The following is a 17,172-nucleotide window of genomic DNA, read 5'->3' as shown; positions in this document are numbered from 1 at the left end:
TGTGTTCTTTGACGCTAGGCATAACAGCCGCAATACGGTCCTGCATTTGGGATACGTGATCTATCACCATTTTAAACGGAGTGACCTGACCCTCCCAGGATTCTTTGGCGACGTCTAACAGTCCGCGAGGACGTCGGGCGTACAATAACTTGAAAGGCGAGAACACCGTGGAAGACTGGGGCACTTCCCTGATGGCAAAAAGCAAATATGGAAGTAAATAGTCCCAGTTCTTCCCATCCTTGTCTATCGCCTTTCTCAGCATCTGCTTCAGAGTTTTATTGAACCGTTCGACCAGCCCGTCTGTTTGAGGGTGATACACGGATGTGCGTAATGGTTCGATTTGTAACAACCGGCAGAGCTCCTTCATTACCCTGGACATAAAGGGAGTCCCCTGGTCGGTGAGTATCTGTTTTGGTATACCGACCCGACTAAACACATGCACCAGTTCCTTGGCAATCGTCTTGGAGGCCGTGTTACGCAAAGGGATGGCCTCCGGGTAACGAGTGGCATAATCCAAGATGACCAGGATAAGTTGGTGACCACGTGCAGACCATGGAAGGGGCCCAACTAAATCCATCCCAATCCTCTCAAACGGGACCTCAATAATAGGTAGGGGTACCATGTGGCTACAGAACCGGGGCTTAGGCGCAGAGGCTTGGCAGTCAGGACAAGACTCACAATATACACGAATATCGTGATGCATGCCTGGCCAAACAAAACAGTGTAATATCCTTTCGGTGGTTTTCTGGACACCCAGGTGACCTCCCATCACATGTCCGTGGGCCACGTCCAGCACCTGCCGCCGGTAGGGTTTTGGCACGACTAATAGTTGCACCGTGTCTTCCCCCTTTTTCTCTATCTGATATAGTAAATAATTCTCCAGGACCATGTAAGGAGATGCCAGCCTACAGCCAGGTTCTACGGGTATCCCATTTATCACTTTTACATTTGTCCTAGCCTGAGAAAGGGTAGGATCCTTTATTTGCTCGCTTTGGAAGTCATCTTTCTGAACTTCCAAATCCGGCAGGTGGACGGCTGTCGGCCTCCTCCTCTTCCCTGGTCTCCTCCATATCACCCGCCATGACTGAAAACGGGAACTGCAGGTCATTTCCAGCAGACTCTTCCCCCGAGTCTTCCGGGGAGACCTCTTCCAGGGGTTCGGGACCCACACGCGCCCTGGGAGAAGAATCATGTACACTATTACCCGAGGGCATCAACTGATTCTCCCACAGTTGCCAGAAGTGGGGAAAATCCCGGCCCAAGATAACATCATGCAATAACGCAGGGACGAGTCCCACTTTATGTTGCACAGACCCATAGGAAGTAGTAATGCATATGACTGTGGTGAGGTACGAACAGGTGTATCCATGCACACACGTTACAGAAAATTTGTCTGATGGTCCAGTCGGGGCTGACACCAGACTGGCCTTCACCAGAGTCACCACACTTCCCGAGTCTAACAATGCAACCACATTTTTGCCATCAACAGTTAAATCACACAAGTGTTTTTCCACATCCTTTTGACCGGCATTCACACTCACTACCCGTGCAACCATAGATATGCGGTTTTTAGAGTCTGTGACGTTGCACTGCATGGGTTCAGTAGTGACCGGACAGTTCGCAGCAATGTGGCCCATCTCTTGGCAGCGGAAACACCTAACGGGCCCCTTGCTTAGACCATAGTTCGTTACTCTCGGCCTCGCATTGTGGGCAGTCCTGGTTTCCTCCCCCACTGTCTTAGGGAATTTTCCTTCTCCCCTACTCCCTGGAACAGTCTTACCGGTTCCACGTGGAGATGATGAAGAACGAGGAGGGGCAGCATCGTCTCGGAGTCCTTCGGCCACGGAGTAACGTTCAACCAGATCAACCAGTTGATCTGCCGTCGTAGGATTTCCATGGCTTACCCACTTCCTCAGGGCTGGCGGTAGAGCTCTCAGGTACTTGTCCATGACGACTCTCTGGATTATCTCTGGTGCTGTCAGCACCTCGGATTGTAGCCACTTCATCACGTGGATCAGGTCGAACATCTGTGACCGCGGTGGTTTATCTGGCTGATAAGTCCATTGATGCACTCTCTGTGCACGGACAGTGGTCGTCACTCCCAGCCGGGCCAAGATCTCGGTTTTCAGTTTGTCAAAGTCCTGCGCGGCTTCAGGTTCTAAGTCATAATAAGCCTTTTGGGCCTCACCGGAAAGAAACGGGGCAATCAGGCCGGCCCATCGTGCCTTCGGCCATTTTTCTCGCACCGCCGTCCGTTCAAACGTGGTTAGGTATGCCTCGACGTCATCTTCGGTCGTCATCTTCTGCCAGTACCGACTCACGTGAATCACTCTCGACTCGGCTTCCAGGATAACCTCAGGTAAGCTTGCCAGGCGCTGCGCCACCTGCTGGAGAAGCGAACGATCGGCAGCTGTCATGTCCACCAACTCCTTCAGCTGGGCCATCATCACCCGATTAGCTTCTTGCTGGACGGCGGTGGACTGTACCAGCGCTTTCACCACGTCCTCCATGCTCATGCTTCCAACGTGATGCCCGCGTTCTCCACCACAATGTGATAAAACACTCCGGGATCGCCTTTGCTGGGGTCAAAGGTCACGTGCGTTCAGCATGAAACTCAGGCGCACAGCCGGGATCCGGGTATAACTGACACTGGGTCAGGTTTATTAAAGGTGAAAGCAATGCATAAAGGAAATAAAACAAAAAACAAATCCTTGCCTGTCCGGCACTAACTAAACAAGGTACAACCTAACTACCAACTGGCGGGCTTCTCCCGTCAAGCCAAACCACAGTTGCAGTGGGCACTGCTTTCACTCACGTTTGTCTCTCACACAGACAGGCTCTCTGTGTTCCCAGGCTGAGACACTCACATAACCACCTGGCATCGCTTTATATCCGCCTCCCATTATTCATTAGTCACCAGGTGAGATACTGACCAGACTAGGCAACATAGGAAAGGTATCTGGGCGAGATATACCTGCCCTCATCCACTATTCCCACATGATTCTCACAGTTGCAATAGCCAAGGCGGGAGATCCTGAGGGCGTGCACAAACATTTTTGCAGTTTCTTGGTATATATAGGGATCCAGAAAATGTTTTTGAGTTATGGGCAGGAGGAGTCTAGGGAGTGGATATGTAGTGTGAAAGAGACGGTAGAGTTGAGGATCACCCCGAGGCCCCGAACATGTGGGACTACTTGTCCCGGGTTTGCCGTCCCGGCATTACACAGGCACTTGTCCCACAACATTACCCGTGCCCTCCACAATGCTGTTACTGGGAAAGTCCACCTAACCACAGACACGTGGACAAGTGCTTGTGGTCAGTGACGGTAATCTCACTGACTGCACACTGGGTTAATATAGTGGAAGCCGGGACCAGTCTGATCTTGGAATGGTGCATGTCCTCCCAACCCCGAGTATTGCGGGCCCTACATCAATCTGGGTTGCCCCCACGGTCTACAGCTCCTGCATCTCCTACTCCTCCTTCGCCTCATCTTCAGCCTCCATCTCCGAAAGTAGCACATCAGTCACAAGCTGGAAGCACTGCAGCACTGCCTCAACCAAGCGGCAAGAGGCTGTGCTGAAGCTAATATGCTTAGGTGACAAACTGCACAATGCTGAAGAGTTGTGGGCAGCTCAGAAAGAGCATGCAGATCTGTGGCTGACACCACTGAACCTACAGCCAGGCATGGTAGTGTGTGACAATGAAGGAACCTGGTGACTGCTCTGTGGCGAGGCTAGCTCACACACGAGCCATGCCTGGCCTATGTGCTTAACCTCATTGTTCAACGTTTTCTGAAAAGCTGCCAGATCTGCTAGGAAAAGTGTGACGCTCTGCGTACCCATTTTAGAAAGTCCGCTAGAGCTTCATCTGCCCTTGCTGTGCTTCAGCAGCATTTGCAGCTTCGGACTCACTGGTGTGTGATGTCCCCACTCGTTGGAACTCTACACTGCAGATGTTGGAAAGGATTTGTGAGCAGAAGAGGGCTGTTGGTGACTACCAGCATCAACAAGGCCGTCGGTATTCAGTTCTGACTTCACACATAGGATCTCAGGAGTGGACATGAATGTCAGACATATGTACCATCCTCCAAAACTTTGAGGATTCCACCAAGATGGTGAGCGGCAATGACGCCATAATTAATGTCTCCATCCTGCTTCTCTGTGTTCTAATATTAATATTTATAGTTATTTATATAGCGCCAACATATTTACAGTTTAACAGTTTCAAACACAACAGTCCCAAGTAACAACAATAACAAAAATACAATAATTAAACCAAAATAAAATGACCCTGCTTGTGACAGCTCACAATCTACTCTAAGTAACAACGATAACCATAATACAATAATTAAACAGAAATACAACTACCCTGCTCATGACAGCTTACAGTATACACTAAGTAACAACGATAACAATAAGTAAACCCAAAAAAGATCCTGCTCGTGACAACTTACAATCTACAATGAAGTGGGGGAGATAAAAACTACAGTGGTGTATGTACAGTAATGTATTTACAATGATGTATTTACAATGATATTACTGAGGTTAGTCAAAAGTCATGGAGGCCTGAGGACGAGGAGGAGCGCATGGTCAGTCATCCTCTTGGTGAGGACACAGAAGTATTGACTGTTAGCAGTCTTGCATGCATGGCTGAGTTTATGTTACGCTGCCTTTCCCGTCACCCTTGCATTCTCAAAATTTTGGGTGACAGGCAATACTGATTGGTGACACTTCTAGACCAACGCTACAAGGAGAACTTTATATCTCTTATTCCAGAGGCAGACAGATGTACTAAAATGTTGGAGGACCAGGGGGCCCTTCTTGCGGAATTACTAAAAAAAATTCCCATCTGAAAACGCTGGCAGCAGAGGTCACAGTTCATTGGCCAAGCAAGGAGTGTGGGTGAGAGAGGCACAACTCCAGTCCAGCAGAGGCAGTGGAACACTGGCAAAGTTCGGCGAGTTTTCTCAGACCCTCCCATCGCCCTGGCTCTGAGGCTTGGGGGACTCTCACAAGGAGTGCAAACTTTGGGAAAATGCTGAGGGAGTACCTTGCTGACCATACCAACATCCTCTGTCATTCCTCTGTGCCTTCTAATTATTGGTTATCCACACTGAACATGTGGCATGAACTGGCTCGATCTACTGCTCACATGCTCTGTACTCACGGTCATGGATCGCACGGTGCCTCGCTCTCTGGCAGTCACTGGGCACACGGCGTCTCACTCTCTGGCAGTACTGCTTTTAGTGGCGGGAGCCAACAGGAATAGTCCTTTGCGGCGCCAGTGCTCTAAGGATGGGGCACGTTGCTCAGCTTCCCACGCTGCTTGTCCACGCCAAAAATCTGCTGTCGTGCCCACATTCTCTTAAGCTGGCCCCCTGCCTTTATGTCACCTGGTCTGTCTGCTGCAGATCGTCGCAGCGTTGGCACTTCAGGTGCGTAGTGCACTGCTACCCTTGCTGCTCACACGCTGACAGCTGGGGACTCCAGCTTTGCATTTTTTTTCCCTTCAGCTTACGGCCAGGTTCCCTGTCTAAATATGCCCCCTCTTCCTGGGTAATGGGGCCTGTCCGTTCCCCTATTCCTTCCCCCGGGAAACAGGGGATACAGCCTTGACGGTTCCAGACCTGGCGCAGCACAGGTACCCGCAGCCCGGTCATCATGAGTCCGTACATATCTGGCCAATCAGTTCTTTAATGCAAACATCATAGAAGGCATGTTCTTCTACTTTTCAAGAGAAAATTATGCATTAAATCCAGAGCAGTTTCACTTTGAAGGACTTTGTGGATCATATCAATCCACAAGATGACACTAGTCTCATACTTCAAAATTTTGGTGGTAGATCATTTCCCCACAGATAGGTTGTGTATGTTCTGACTTATGTAACATCATTTGGGTGATAATTATTCATACTTATTTGATTCACAATATATTCATTTTTTTCCTTCAAGGCTTCGGAATATACTGTTGTAAAAGTGAAAGCAAGTTGGTGAAGTGTGTTTTAACTCAAATGTGAAAGTAATTGTCATCTTTACTACACTGCTCAAAAAAATAATGGGAACACTAAAATACCACATCCTAGATATCTCTGAATGAAATATTCCAGTTGCAAATTTTTATTCATTGCATAGTGGAATGTGTTCAGAACAATAAAACATAACAATTATCAATGTAAATCGAAATGAATATCCCATGGATGTCTGGATTTGGAATGATACTCAAAATCAACGTGGAAAATCAAATTACAGGCTTTTCCAACTTCAGTGGAAATGCCTCATGACAAGGAAAAGATGCTCAGTATTGTGTGTGGCCTCCACGCTACTACAAAAAATTGGAGTCGGATCCTACACAGGACTAATGCAAGGAACTAAACAAGTTGGTATCTTGTCTGCCTGACGAATCCATAAGAGCCAATGACCTGATACCAGAGAGTCCAAGAAAAGGGACATTCTACATGCTTCCCAAAATCCACAAATCTGGAAAGGAAGACCAATTATTTCATGTGTGGGCACCCTTACTGAGCAGGTATCTGGATGGGTAGAAGGTATTCTTAAACCACTGGTGAAGGATACACCCAGCTACATTCAGGACACAACTGACCTATTGAAAAAACTAGCAGCAATAGGCACTCTACCAGAAGGAATCATCCTGGCTACCATGGATGTGGAATCTTTGTAGTCTAATATCCCACACCAGGATGGATTAAATGCCTGCAAATTCTTCATGGAAAACACAGGGACTGATGATAGTTATGTGGTGAAACTTATAAAATTCATCCTCACCCACAATTACTTTGAATTTGACAACAAAATACTGTATATCTACAGCAGACTGGCACAGCTTTTGGAAGTAAAATGGACGGAGTCTGAGCCACAGCTAAAGACGTTCCACGAACAGTTTCATCCCAACATCAACTTAACACTCAACTACTCCAGCACTGAGATTAACTTTTTGGACACCATCATTAAGCTAAAGAACAATGAAATAGAGACATCCCTGTATCAGAAGCCTATCGACCGTCCAACATACCTTAAATGGGACAGTTTCCATCCAAAACACATAAAGAACTCTATTATCTACAGACAAGCCATCAGATACAATCGTATATGTTCCAACCCCATTCATAGCGATGAACACTTTGGTCGCCTCAAAAAGACCTTTTTGAGTCAGGGCTACCATCCAACAACAATTCAAAACCAAATTACAAGAGCCACCAGAATGTCAAGGAATCACCTGCTACATTACAAAGCTAAAGAAGAAAATAACTGGGTGCCTCTAGTAGTCACCTACAATCCAAATCTGGAAGTGCTAAGGGGAGCTTCACAGAAATTACAACCTTTACTACAAAAAGATGCCCGATTACAATCCATTTTTCCAAACCCCTCACTTCTATGTTTTAGGTATCCCCCAATTCTAAGAAGAAGCATTGTCAGAAGCTCCCTGTCCTTTCCCAACAGCAACCATTCCTTGCAACCAGAAAAAATGTAAAACCTGTCCATTTATAATGACCACGGACAAGATAAAGATCCCCAATTCACATCAGGACTACAAGATCCCAGGTACTTTCAGCTGCATTACATCTAATGTGGTGGACTTAATTATTTGTACCAAATGTCCAACTGGGGGTTTGTATGTGGGGGAGACAGGGCAAAAGCTTAGAACAAGGATGAATTCTCATCGCCACACAATAAGAGGAAAAATAATGGATCTACCTGTGGCAAAGCATTTTTGTATGCCTGATCACAGCACCATACACATGAAATTACTGGTAATGAAAGGTAACTTCACATCTCAGAGAGACAGAAGAATCTGGGAGTACAAACTCATGACGACCTTTGACACCCTTAATGCAGGAATGAATGTGTCGCATGGATTTATGTCTTTTTACATCAATTAAGGATTTTGCTCCTAAGACTTTGTGGGGGCATCACAACACATTACCAGACCCCAATCAGAGGACAATAAAACCTTCACTCCTTATCTATGAACTGTTCCAATATTTATGGCCATATCTGTCTATTACTCCCTCATAATGATAGTTCTGCTTCATGCCACTTGTCTTATCTATTGCATTTTTTCTGTTCTGTGTTGTGCATAAATATGTGATTCTTCAGATTTTGTATCAGTTAGCCATTAAAAGGTATCAACCCCTGAGGACTCTCAATTCTGAATATTTTTCAATTTCCCCACAGTTATAGCAAGTGGGTTGTTCTTCCATGCAGGACATTCTCATCTCCCAGCGAGGTTCAGGACCAGCTCTGCCCCCAAGAGGAATTCGATAGGGCCGTAGATTTCTTCCTTGAGTCAGACCATTCCTCTCGCATATCTTGAATCTCTCTCTGTAGCTCTCTCACCCAACTTGGTTCGATGTTCAGTGGCATAGATACCTTCCCGCTCCGGACCTTCCCCGTTGGGACTGTCATCCCCTGCTCTTGCTCTTGGGCGCGCTTTGCCTCCAACTTCTAAAAAAGTCATACACGGACTTACCTGCAAGCGCTCGCGCAAGGCCTGTTTCAACAATGCATCTCTAAGGCCTGTCACTAACTGGTCTCGCAGCACTATCTCAGTAGGGCCCACACCTACACCGTCTCACTTAGCAATGGCAGCGTGGATCTCCTGCAGCGCGTTCAGTAGTGGGTCACTGTCTCCCCCCTCCCTTTGAACATGGCCAAACAACCACATACACAGCTCTCCGAAGTCTGTGGGGTTTCCGTGCATTTCCTCCAGAATCGGCAAAACCTTGTCAAAAGTGTCTTGTTCATGGGGGGGCGGAGCATCACTGAACTCCTTGCCTCCCCATCCAGGGCCATCAAGGCTACCTCTGCCTCCATAGCGGGGGTCATGGGGTGCATCTTCAACATACCCCTGACCCGCTCTGTCCAGTCTCATAGCAGGGTGTTACTCCCTGTATGTTTGGGGAGGTTGTTCAACATCGCCCCTAAGGATATGCTGGTCTTAGGTGCACCCCCAACTGCTTGGTCTATCGCTTCTGCGCCGATGGACTGCATCCAGCCGACTACACCAAGTGTGAGCAGGTTGGGGGATGCAGTGACTTACAGGAGACAGAGTAAGGGTTAACGTATTTTATGATAAGGGGTTAAACAGGGATAATGCAGGTAATAATCAATAAAGGGTATGCAGTTTAGGAAGAATGCAGGGAGGGGCAATGATGGTAGCAGTTCTTAAGATATCACTTATCCGATCCGACGACTTCCAGACTATAGAGTCCACGTAATGAGTTGGCACCCACATCGGTCAGTGTGGGGTTAATCCGGTAGTCCTGAAGATATCGACAAGCTGGGTCCTTCTGGCAATGGTGAATCTCTGGTGTCTCCTGCAGGATTCTCAGCCCAGCGGATGCTGCGGAAGGTAAGGCACAGGCCACAGCAATGTCGGAGCCCAACATAGCCCAACAAACATGCACCGTGAGGTCAAGATTCCGTTCACAGTCACACACCCGCTACTTCTTATTCGGCACATGTGCGGTACTCACGAGCCCAGAGCATTTGGCACCCTGCTTTGTGGGGGCCAATGGGCACACAGTATTTCTCAGTTCACAGTCTCTGCGGGTGGCAGGGGGGAAGCTGGAGCGCGGGCCTGCGCTGCTACGGTGCTCGAGGGACGGAGCACTCACCTCCCCTGCTGCGTGCTGTCAGTTCTCAACAAGTCTGCCTGTTTCCAGATCTGGACGCGCTTCTGCTCTTTTTTTTACCTCAGACATGCCCCCTGCTACCAATTGCAAAGGTTGATCCGGTTCTTTAAGCTTTTCCCCGGACAACAAAGGAGATAGCCCCGACAGTTCCAGACCTGGTGCAAGAAAGGTACCCCCAGTCCGGGCCTTCTGCTTACACTTAACCCAAGTAACAAGTATAATGGACGTCAATGGAAAACATTTTTCGGCGCCCTCCCCCCGGAGCTCTGGAGGGGGTCTGAACATTGTTGGAAGTGGCACTAAAATAGCATGGGAACAGCATGGGAATAACCCCTGGAAGCATCTCTGAATCCCGGGTCAGTGCTGAGAACAATGTTGTCATAGTGTTACACCATATTTATGACAATAAAACATACAAAATGGATTTAACTGGAAAGAATGTTAAGAAACATTCTTTCCAGGATAAAGACTTGTTTATAAGGCAAAATAGATAAGAGAAAAAAAAATGATCCTCCATGCTTTGGGCTATGTTCACACATAGTTTTTTTTCTGCACGTTTTCATTGCTTTCATTGGTGAAAAAAAACATTCCACAGGAAATGTCATTTTATAATTTTAATACCTTAGCTGTTCATGTGGTGTGTGTGAGACAAGATCAGACACATTCTGTTTAATTTATGAAGGAGAGACTCTGAAAGTCACATTTTTTATAGGGCCATTAGGCCACCATCACTATTTGTAGAGGACCAGCAGGTGGCCCTCACTATTGTCAGAGATGGCCCTCTAATTTTAAAGGGCTAGCAGCCAGCCCTCACTAAGCATTTTGGAGGGCCAGCAGTAGGCTATGCTTTGCATAGGCGTATATTGCTACTGCAACATAATTTATCCATTTTAGGTGGGCAAATTTTCTTTTTCGTTTTAATACTGTAAAATTTGAAACTCGGGAGGGCCAGCAAGCGCCCCTTACAATTTTTTCTATATGTCCGAAAAAGTTCAATAGTTGTTAGACACTTCAAAATGAATACATAAAAATGATCTATTGTGGTTGTTTATGACTAGACAAGAAAGTGATTCCAACATTCCAACTCAGGAATGTAAAGTTAAAAATAAATTTTTATTAATGAAAAATAAGACAAAGCCATATGTCAGGCCTTAAGTATATATCTCAGCTGCTGTATACCCACTATGCAGAATATATACACTCACTGGCCACTTTATTAGGTACACCTGTCCAACTGTGTGTTAAGACTTAATTTCTAATCAGCCAATCACATGGCGGCAACTCAGTGCATTTAGGCATGTAGACATGGTCAAGACAATCTCCTGCAGTTCAAACCGAGCATCAGTATGGGGAAGAAAGGTGATTTGAGTGCCTTTGAACGTGGCATGATTGTTGGTGCCAGAAGGGCTGGTCTGAGTATTTCAGAAACTGCTGATCTACTGGGATTTTCACGCACAACCATCTCTAGGGTTTACAGAGAATGGTCCGAAAAAGAAAAAAAATCCAGTGAGCGGCAGTTCTGTGGCCGGAAATGCCTTGTTGATGCCAGAGGTCAGAGGAGAATGGGCATACTGGTTCAAGCTGATAGAAAGGCAACAGTGACTCAAATTGCCACCCGTTACAACCAAGGTAGGCAGAAGAGCATCTCTGAACGCACAGTGCGTCGAACTTTGAGGCAGATGGGCTACAGCAGCAGAAGACCACACTGGGTACCACTCCTCTCAGCTAAGAACAGGCATCTGATGGCTACTTTCAGCAGGATAATGCGCCATGTCATAAAGCTTGATTCATCTCAGATTGGTTTCTTGAACATGACAATGAGTTCACTGTACTCAAATGGCCTCCTCAGTCACCAGATCTCAATCCAATAGAGCATCTTTGGGATGTGGTGGAACGGGAGATTCGCATCAGGGATGTGCAGCCAACAAATCTGCGCCAACTGTGTGATGCCATCATGTCAATATGGTCCAAAATCTCTGAGGAATGCTTCCAGCACCTTGTTGAATCTCTGCCACGAAGAATTGAGGCAGTTCTGAAGGCAAAAGGGGGTCCAACCCGTTACTAGCATGGTGTACCTAATAAAGTGGCCAGTGAGTGTATATATATATATATATATATATATACACACACAGTGGGTATGAAAAGTATTCAGACCCCTTTAAATTTTTCACTCTTTGTTTCATTGCAGCCATTTGGTAAATTCAATAAAGTTCATTTTTTTTCTCATTAATGTATACTCTGTAGAAATGTTTGCAAATTTATTAAATAAGAAGAACTGAAATATCACATGGTCATAAGTATTCAGACCCTTTGCTCAGTATTGAGTAGAAGCACCCTTTTGAGCTAGTACAGCCATGAATATTCTTGGGAATGATGCAACAATTTTTTACACCTGGATTTGATTATCCTCTGCCATTCTTCCTTGTAGATCCTCTCCAGTTCCGTCAGATTGGATGGTGAACGTTGGTGTACAGCCATTTTCAGGTCTCTTCAGAGATGCTAAATTAGGTTTAGGTCAGGGTTCTGGCTGAGTCAGTCAAGAATGGTCACAGAGTTGTTCTGAAGCCACTTGTTTGTTGTTTTAGCTGTGTGCTTAGGGTCATTATCTTGTTGGAAGGCGAATCTTCAGCCAAGTCTGAGGTCCAGAGCACCCTGGAAGAGGTTTTCATCCAGGATATCTCTGTACTTGGCCGCATTCATGTTTCCTTCAATTGCAACCAGTCATTCTGTCCCTGAAGCTGAAAAACACCCCCATAGCATGATGCTGCCACCTCCATGTTTCACTTTTGGGATTATATTGGACAGGTGATGAGCAGTGCCTTGTTTTCTCCATATATACCGCTTAGAACTTTTTGGTGATAATTCTATCTTCGTCTCATCAAACCAGAGAATCTTATTTCTCGTAGTCTGGGAGTCCTTCATGTGTTTTTTAGCAAACTATGTGGGCTTTCATATGCCTTGCACTGAGGAGAGGCTTCTGTCAGGCCACTCTGCCATAAAGGTCTGACTGGTGGAGGGCTGCAGTGATAGTTGACTTTGTAGAACTTTCTCCCATCTCCCTACTGCATTTGTGGAGCTCAGCCACAGTGATCTTGGGGTTCTTCTTTACCTCTCTCGCCAAGGCTCTTCTTCCACAATTGCTCAGTTTGGCTGAATGGGCAGGTCTAAGAATACTTCTGGGGGTCCCAAACTTATTCCAATTAAGGAATATGGAGGCCATTGTGCTCTTAGGTACTTTGAATACAGCAGAAATGTTTTTGTAACCTTGGCCAGATCTGTGCCTTGCCAAAATTCTGTCTCTGAGCTCCTTGGCCAGTTCCTTTGACGTCATGATTCTCATTTGGCCTGACATGCACTTTGAGCTGTGAGGTCTTATAGACAGGTGTGTGCAGCATCGGACTGGAGCACCTTGGGCCACCAGAGAAAATCATTCTTGGGGCCCACTATGTAGCTACATAGAAATAAATACAAGACCACCAATTGTGCGGTAAAACACGCTAATATCAGGGTATAATATAAAGTAGTACATGTCTTAATTATGTAGCAGGGGTTGGGGTAGAATCATAGAGGGGTAGCCCCCTCATAGAATATAATGTAGCCTCCCTCATAGAATATAATGTAGCCCCCCCCATAAAATATAATGCAGCCCCCTATCATAGAATATAATTCAGCACCCAACAAAATATAATGCAACCCCCTCATAAGGTATAACGCAGTCCCCACCATAGAATATAATGTAGCACCCTCATAAGGTATAATGCAGCCCCCCTCATATAGTATAATGCACCCCCCCATAGAGCATACTGTAGCCCCCTCATAGGGCATAATGCTGCCCCCTCATATAGTATGATGTAGCCCCCCAGAAAATAATGTAGTCCCCTGAGAGAATAATGCAGCCCCACCATAGAATACAATGCAGCCCCCCCATAGAGTATACTGTAGCACCCTCATTATTATTATTATACATTTATATAGCACCATTTATTCCATGGCGCTTTACATGGGAAAAGGGGAAATATAGACAAGTACAATAAACATGTGCAAGACAAGCGACACACAAGTACAGAAGGAGAGAGGACCCTGCCCGCGAGGGCTCACAGTCTACTAGGAGAGGGGTAGAGCTGGTTGTGCGGTGGTTCAGTAGACCGAAGATCATTGCAGGCTGTAGGCTTGTCGGAACAGGTGGGTCTTCAGGTTCTTCTTGAAGGTTTCCGTTGTTGGTGAGAGTCTGATGTGTTGTGGCAGACAGTTCCAGAGTATGAGGGAAGCACGGGAGAAGTTATGTATGCGGTTGTGGGAAGAAGAGATGAGGGGGGAGTAGAGAAGGAGATCTTGAGAGGATCTAAGGTTGCGTGTGGGTAGGTACCAGGAGACCATGTCACAGATGTATGGAGGAGACAGGTTGTGGATGGCTTTGTATGTCATGGTTAGGGTTTTGAACTGGAGCCTCTGGACAATATGAAGCCAGTGAAGGGCCTCGCATGGGGGGAGGCTCGGGAATAGTGAGGAGACAGGTGGATTAGTCGGGCAGCAGAGTGTAGGATGGACTGGAGTGGTGCCAGTGTGCTGGAGGGGAGGCCAGAGAGTAGGAGGTTGCAGTAGTCGAGGCATGAGATCCTGAGGGCGTGCACAAACATTTTTGCAGTTTCTTGGAATGTACGGATCCTGGCATGCCGATGGAGGCAGAGCTGACCGGAGGAGGTGCGGCAGTGGGCGGAGCTTCACGGAGGAACTATGCAGCCCTCTGCAGCTCGGCCATCTGCAATGTGAACCTGGCCTTAGAAGCCGGCAGTAGCAGCAAGTGATGTGAAAGAGCTGCCGCGCAGCTTCACTGTTCACATCATTTGCATAGCTTACTCGCTGCTGCCGGTGAGAGAATAGAGTGTGCACCACTCGGTGCACACTTCGCAGGGCAGGGACTAAAGAAGGAGGCTAGGGCTGGGGTCGGGCCCACTGGGGGATTCTCTGGTGTCCTGGGGCCTCAGTCCAACCCTGGGTGTGTGCCTTTACAAATCAAGTCCTATCAGTTTAATTAAACACAGCTGGACTCCAGTGAAGGAGTAGAACCATCTCAAGGAGGATCACAAGGAAATAGACAGCATGTGACTTAAATATGTGTGTCTGAGTAAAGGGTCTGAATACTTATAACAGTGTGATATTTCAGTTTTTCTTTTTTAAATTTGCAAAAATTTCTACATTTCTGTTTTTTCAGTCAAGATGGGGTGCAGAGTGTACATTAAAGAGAAAAAAAATGAACTTTGTTGAATTTACCAAATGGATGCAATAAAACAAAGAGTGAAAAATTTAAAGGGGTCTGAATACTTTCCGTACCCACTGTATATACATAGAGAGAGGAGACCTTATCGCTTGGCTCCCAGTTTCCAGAGTCCAATAGTTTCTCAGAGGTCCACTTCGTCCCCCTGAGGCTATGCAAGTAGACCAAGTGGGCTTGGCTAAACCGCCAGGAGGTGCGCCACTCGGAGGAGAGGTGTTTCTTTTGCAGCAGCTCCAAGCATTTGATCCGCTCTTGTCCTAAGGGCCGGGAAGCTACAGAGCCTAGGGTCAGTAGGAGAGGTTTCCCTGGGTGAGGATCGTTCCTCTCCTTCTTTGCTGACAGCCGTGTCTTTGTCCTTTGGCGCTGTCAGATTTTTTGAATCTGGCTACCTGGATTCCGGGTCCACGGGGAACTTTATTCAGCAAGTCGTGGTGGACCGTTACCGGATTTCTGTACAGTGCCTCTATAACCCTGTGCTGGTGACCTCCGTGGATGGCAGAGCCCTGTCCGAGCCCATTCGTTTCCAGTCTAAGCCAGTGGAACTTCAGGTCTGACACACTCTGAGTATCTGTTTTCACGTTTTGCCTGGTTTGTCTCATCCCTTGCTCTTAGGTTTACCCTGGTTTCAAGCACATGAGCTTGTGTTGAACTGAAAAACCAGTGAGGTCTTGCGCTGGGGAACCTCCTGTTTCAACAGATGTCTCACTCCCATCCATCCTGTATGCCCTCCTGTGGCGCCATCCACCCTGCTGGGTTTACCACGCTCCTGCTGGTCATTCTCTGACATCTTCGATAAGAAAGAAGCAGAGGTGCTGCCTCCTCACAGGTCGTATGACTGTTCCATTGACCTGCTCCCGAGGACATCTCCTCGGGGCCAAATCTATCCTTTGTCCCAGGCCGAGACCCAAGCCATGTCAGAGTACATCAAGGAGAACCTAGCTAGAGGATTCATTCAGAAGTCATCTTCTCCAGCGGGCAAAGGGTTCTTTTTTGACAAGAAGGATGGATCTCTATGGCCCTGTATCGACTATAGGGGTTGTGAAGAAACCAGAGTATATCTTAATTGCCCAGACAGCTATGTTTTACCAGGCCTGGAGGAATTGACTTTTTGTCTGTATATTTGGCTTGTGGATTTAAGTGTGGATTCCGGTGGGTCAAGAAGACTGACTTACACAATGATATGCCATGTAACATAGTGTGTGCTTATCTGATGTTTGTTTATATTCTGGAATCAGTTTGTTGACTTGAATGTAGATAGGGAAGGCTGTGAGGGTGTACTGAAGGACACTGGGTAATTCTAAAACTAGCTTACCTGCCTCGGGTATAAAAGACCCTGAGACAGAAAGACGGTGTCTCATATCATCACATGGAGCTACTAGCCGGACATTCTGCTAAACACATAACGGACAAGAAACTGTTCAGGATCCCAGCTGAGGGTATGTCAGACCCGGCTGAAAGAAGAGAGGACTGCTCTCGGTTATCTCCCTATGCTTGTCGTGACCTCCTCTCTGTGTGTTATCGCAGGTGGAATAGTGACCCTGGGAGCTCTAACATAACATCCACTAGCATCCCTATGAGCCAGCGGAGGGGAGACACCTTGTAATGTGCACCATCTTGGGGAAATTGTTGGAATTGTTCTGTTTGCTACTGGGTCTTGTGGTTCAATAAAGCTTGGCCACACTGTTTTCCCTAACCCTCTGTTGTCTGTGTAGTGTTCTGCACACAAGGAGATAGAGCGGGCGTTCAGTGGTTTGAGCCCTGGTCCATGCAGTCTTGCTAAAAAAGACAGCCGGGTCAGCGGACGAGAGGACCCACTAACTCCGTTTCTCCACAGGGGTCTAAACCATATCACAGTAAAAAACAAATTCCCGTTGCCACTTATTTCGGAGTCGTTTGACCCACTCAGGTGAACCAAGATCTTTACCAAGCTGGATGTCAAAGGGGCCTACAACCTGATCTGCATACGACAGGGAGACGAGTGGAAGACTGCCTTCAACACCCGAAATGGGCACTATGAATACTGAGTTATGCCGTTCAGGCTGGCAATCAAGTTGGCTCTGCAAGAATGACGTCACCTTCTCGAGGGAGCAGTTCATCAGGTCATTATATTCACCGACCATAAAAATTTAGCCCAGTCTGCACAAAGGTTGAATCCAAGCAAAGCCAGGTGGTCCTTGCTCTTTGCATGTTTCGACTTTGTTCTACATTTTCGCCCTGCCAGCAAGAACGTCAAGGCTGATGCACT

The 17,172-nt window shown here is 46.9% G+C and overlaps 1 long non-coding RNA gene across 1 annotated transcript in view; it reads right to left on the bottom strand.

Moving 5' to 3' along the window:
- LOC141101442 (uncharacterized) overlaps positions 1–17,172 on the bottom strand; it is a 161,318-nt gene that overhangs the window by 21,859 nt on the left and 122,287 nt on the right. The gene's annotated exons all lie outside the window — the stretch shown is intronic.

This window comes from Dendrobates tinctorius, unplaced genomic scaffold (assembly GCF_039654945.1).
Source record: "Dendrobates tinctorius isolate UK_male_01 unplaced genomic scaffold, ASM3965494v1 ptg000117l, whole genome shotgun sequence".
NCBI classification, from domain to species: domain Eukaryota; kingdom Metazoa; phylum Chordata; class Amphibia; order Anura; family Dendrobatidae; genus Dendrobates; species Dendrobates tinctorius.
This window is presented reverse-complemented; position numbering and strand designations above follow the sequence as displayed.